Below are 5,756 nucleotides of genomic sequence, written 5' to 3' on the forward strand. Positions count from 1 at the left end.
GCACTACACTCATTTTTGAAACGGTAGAATGCATAAGCTTGCCCGCCGTAATGGAATTTGTGTTCAAACACAGTATAAACTTTCGTTTAGACAAGTTGACGAGAATAGTCCGTCAGCTAACCCTTAACTAGTCTAGCGGGCGGCGATTTTTTTTTCCGTAACCCTAACGCGTCGAAATTGCCCATTGTGTCACTTGAGCAAAGACTATCAGTGTACAAGTTAGTTTTTGTACGCATGTGCGTGGACTCCGCAGTTAGGCGTTGAGTTCGTACTGTTACACAGTATACAGAGTACCATTGGCATGGTCGTCTGCTAACCACAGAATCAGACTACAATGTGAGAATGGGACGTCATCCTTCAAGCAGAAACATAACGACGGGTTTGTGTGTATGGGTATGTGTATGCGCGTGTGTGAGTGTTTGTGTGTGTGTGTTTGTGTGTGTGTGTTTCCACTTCATATGTCATCGCCATCGCGTTCGGCTTCGGTGGTATTTCTGTAGTTTTGTTCGCCGTCTGCTGACACTTTTCCTGTGTCTCGCGAGACTTGCATTTAATACTACTAGGATGCATGCAAACTCGACGTCGTCATCACTATCTTTCAAAAAGTAAATTGGAAATCTAATTGAAGCTTGGAATAAATCATAATCAAAGTATTATATATACGTAGCGACACGTAGCGGTATTTAGGTTAGTGAAGCAACCTTCTTCGTCAAATTTGTAATCTGCTATTTCCATGCAGATTAACGTCTGTATATCTGTTCATTTTAATCATGTTTGTATTCCCATATACACTATAATCTTGTATGTCTTTTGTGTCATGTGTAATCGTTAGTATTGTATTCACTGGTTTGTTATTATTCTTATTCATACTCTTTGTTTGCTACTCTCATACCCGGAGAGCGGAGGTCGAAAGTGTCAATAAAATTCACAAAATTCACAAATATGTAGATCTGCAGCGATTGCTATTGTTAACATTGATCATATTTATTAAGCCCCACAAAATCATATTCGAAGAGGGCATTTGGTCTTGGGTAACATGGATGAACTCCTAGGTTAATTTGGGTTTATCCTCCAACTTCACAATGATTCAGAAAGGCGTAGTATAGGCTCCTTTTTAGTTCAGGTTCATATATCAACGTATATGATTACATTCTCATGCAATAACATCCATGATGAAGATGGGGGAGGGAAGAGAAACTGCGGGAGGCGGGGGGAGCTAGTAATCATCGATTTTGATCGATGAAATCTCTCTATAAATATTTTAATTTAATCAGCTTTAAAAAGGCATTTTGGATCGGCATTTAAAAATCAAAAGATGCATAGGCTATTTCCATCAAATTCAATTCATTTTCCCCGTCCACATGTGCAAAATTGCTCTAATATCACGGTTTGAATGGCTCTATCAATTTTTTTTTGATGTTCACTTTATCATTGCCAACCCTATAGTCCTTCTCATCACTTACCATCGTCACCTCTACCATCACGACCATCATTGAAGGAAATCAAAACCCGAAAAGAAATGTGGATTGAGTGAAAGGAGCAACATTAGTAGAACACATCAGTGAAAGTTTAAGGAAAATCGGGCAATCGATGCAAAAGGTATGCATTTTTAAAGTTTGGATGTTGGAACCACTGGATGCATGACATCATGTGCGGGCAACAACATAAAGAAAACCAAAGAAAACAAATATGTTTTCACTTTTCTTGAGTAATGGAAGAGCATTTGAAACCACTTTCAGAAAGTATAGGGGGAATGATTACTGCCCTTAACATAAATTATGTCAGTATCAATTAAGTTGATGGAATGTATAATTTTATCGATTTTTTTTTTTTTTGATGGAATTTTCTTCATATTTTCTTTGCATTGTTGCCCATCATGGTCTCTGGTAGTCTCTTTATTCAGTGATTACAACACAAAAAATATATAAACGAAAAACTTTGCATCGATTGTCCGATATTTCCTCAAACTTTCACTGATGTGCCAATGTTGCTGCGTTCACTCAATCCATATTGGTCTTTGGGTTTTGGTTTCCTTTAATATCAACCAATCATCACTACCATCATTGCTTTTATTCGGATTACCATGCACGACCATAAACATCATTACTATCATTTCAGAACTGGATATCATCTTATCATCATCACCACGATTATCACTCGTATTACCATCGTATGCATATCACCACAAGCAATAGCTTCCACCACTATCAATACTTTTTTCCATGTCATCAATCCATCAACAACTTCACGAAATCTCTTTCAAGGTTATCAGCATCATCATCATTATCATAAGTCTAAATAAGCATTGCGACTTGCAATATATCCATAGTCGATCCCTCCCTCCATTGCCCACATGGCCTAGCACCCGTAATTGAAATGATGAAGAGAAACGATTAAATAGTAAAACACTGATTTGTTTGTTTGTTTGTTTGTTTGTAAGAACACTAGCTGCATTCACACGTACAAAATAGCTGGTTACCGCGCGCGCTCCAAAATAACTCGAGAGTTCTTGTTATACTCGCAACTTTTTATAAACTTCATGATCGATATATTACAGAAACAAACACCGGGCTTTAACTGGTATCAGATTCCCAGGTGGGTTCATGACTTTAAATGTGTATAAACCATTTGCTGTCGACTGACACCCAATAAAAAAAGGAAGCCATGCGTGATTTGTTGTCTCGAAGTCGTGCAGTATCGTACACATAGAGCTGTGATAGTAGTTTACCAGTATATGAAGTTTATCAATATCAGCATAGCCATATGTTTACTATCTATTTATGTGAGAGAGAAAAAAAAATCAAACCTACAGCTCCGTTTCTCAAGTACAACACATTTGTAGAAGAGATTTGAAACGATCGTTTTATAATGTGTTATTTTGGCACAAAATAGATTTCACTTATTTTTTAATAATATTAATCGATAACCAAATTAAAATCAATTTGCCCGATATTCAGCCAAATTTAAGATCTTTTCATTAAGTTGGAGCAACGAGCATTAGTTCAGAGTCACAGAGGCTACTTTCGAGTTTTGTATGAAATACATTCATAGGAAACTGATAGTTATAAGTTTGAACCATGATAGCACCCAAAATATCATGGTTACAGTTCATTATTGAGAAGGTTCGTTATTCAGAAGGTTCTTTATTCCGTAGGTTCGTTATTCGAAGTTCTTTGTTCCGACTGTTCGTTATTCATAAGTTTCGTTTTCCAAAGGTTCGTTATTCCGAAGGTTCGTTATGGACCCTATTTCATTGTCGGATCAATGAACCTTCGGAATAACGAACCCTATTTCATTTTCGAATAAACGAACCTTCGGAATAACTAACCTGAGGACTAACGCCACAAATGTTCGGATTAACATACCCTTTTTGATTTCCGAATTAACGAACTTTCGGATTAACGAATATCCGAAACACACAAATTCCCTGTACTTAGAGGTTTGTTAACCCTAAATTCAAGAAAGGTTCGTTAATCCGAACATTTAAGTGACGCTATTCCGAAGGTTCGTTAGTCCGAAAATAAAATAGGGTTTCTATTCCAAAGGCTCGTTTATAGGGTTCGTTATTCCGAAGGTTCGTTAATCCAAAAGTCAAACAGGGTTCTGGAATGGGTCATAAGACTTTTTTTGTTCAAAAGTTATCTGGATGTCTATAACGTACAAACGTTTTTCTGTCGGTCCTTAACGAATAAGAAAGGTTTCTTGTTATTTTAACGTTTAAAAAAAAAAGTTTTTATAACATCCAATTGAAACGTTTTGAATACGTCGAAAATCTTCCAGAAAAATGATGTTCTGAAAACGTTTTGACAAAACGTCCAAATAACGAACTTGGAACGTTTCAAGAACGTTTAGAAACGTCCAAATGTCAGCTAGGACCCAGATTTGTATCATGGTTGTACTTTGAGGTACTCACATGCGCTTTATCAGACCTTAACCGCCCACGATCTAAAAATGACGTCAAAATCACGTCCATTTTCCTTGTTTACATAGTTTTCGTGAAAAAGGCGTCTTTCAGACGTCTTCCTTTTTTTTTCTTTTCCAATATACATCAAAAAGGCATGAATTAACGTGTAGATGACGTGCTCGTGACGTTATTCTGACGTAAATCTTGTCTTTAGAATTGTGATTTACACGTCATTTAGACGAATCTTATGACCACCAATGACATCTTTGGGACAACTTCCATTTGAGCAAAAATACGACATAATTTATATTGACGTCAGTTTGAAAAATACGACATATTCACGTCAGTTTGAAACGATTATGATGTCAAGTATCTGTGTTTATTTTCGTCTATAAGACTTTAAATTAGTAATCTACGTGTACGTCTCTACAACGTCTTCGTATAACCAACCAGGCGTCAGAAGGACGTCACAAATATGACGTCTTTTAGATATGGGTTAAAACAACAATACGATTTATTGGCGTCAGTTTGAGACGTCTTAATAGCGTCTGTTTCTTCGCTTATTTACCGCAAACAAACGACAGTTATTACGCCTTTCTAAAGTCTAGATAATGACGTCTCTCTATGGCTTCCATTTGAGCAAAAAAAAAATCTTATTTTTGACAGTTGACAGACGTGAAATTGTCGTTCTGACGACAGTATATAAGATATGTCGCAAACTGATATAACTCTATAAAATTATAATTCCTAGGCCTTATCATATGAAGTTACAAAGACGTCGCAAAACTGACGTAAAGTTAACGTCACGTCATTAATATGACGTGGTAAATAGATTGCAAAGCAAAGTAAATTTTATTTCACTAATACGTCGTAAATATGAAGTGAAGAATGCGTCTCAAAACTGACTTGAATTTTACGTCTTTACCCAGCTAACACAAAGACGTTTTCTAAACGTTCTTGAAACATTCCAAGTTCGTTATTTGAACGTTTTGTCAAAACTTTTTCAGAACTTCTTCTTGTGGAAGGTTTTCGACGTATTTAAACGTTTCAATTGGACGTTATAAAAACGTTGTTTTAAACGGTAAGATAACACTAAAAAAACTTTCTACAGTTTTAAGGACCGACAGAAAAACGTTTAGACGTTATAGACATCCAGATAACTTTTGAAAATCCTCTAGAACGTTTAAAAACGTTTTAAGAACGTTCAAAAAAAAGTCTTATGACCCCTTCCAGAACTTTGTTTGATTTTGGGATTAACGAATCTCGGAATAACGAACCCTCTTTCATTTTCGAATAAACGACCGTTTGGAATAGCGAACCCTATTTTATTTTCGGACTAACGAACCTTCGGAATAACGTCACAAATGTTCGGATTAACGAACCTTTCTTGAATTTAGGGTTAACAAACCTTTATAAGTATATGTGACTCTGCACCTCAAAACAAACAAAAAGTCGCCAGACATGAATTTTTAATTAAGTCCATATTCTGTAAGAGCAGACTTTAAGCTTTAAAATGATGTATAACTCAAATCAAATGGACTCTCCTAACATATCTAAATGTTGGAAAGAAAGCACAAACTCAGGAAAAGTGTGAACTGAGAAAAGAGGCTCTGAAGTACAGTGACTATTCAAGCGCTTAATCTTTACCAAACCGTGCTGGCTGTGCGATGAATGGGACAAAAAACAGGAAGTAAACCACCAGAGTAACAACAATGAAGGGATTATCAGATTAATCTGAAATTAAGCATGCCTCATTAACACATTCTGTCCATAATCAATGCCAACTTTCAAAGCAGTAGCACTATCCTTTCAAAAGTTATTAGAGTTGAAAGTGAAGAGTGTGGACAAGGTT

Source organism: Diadema antillarum, unplaced genomic scaffold (assembly GCF_040938485.1).
Source record: "Diadema antillarum isolate AM-2024a unplaced genomic scaffold, OU_Dant_1.0 scf00000103, whole genome shotgun sequence".
NCBI lineage: Eukaryota > Metazoa > Echinodermata > Echinoidea > Diadematoida > Diadematidae > Diadema > Diadema antillarum.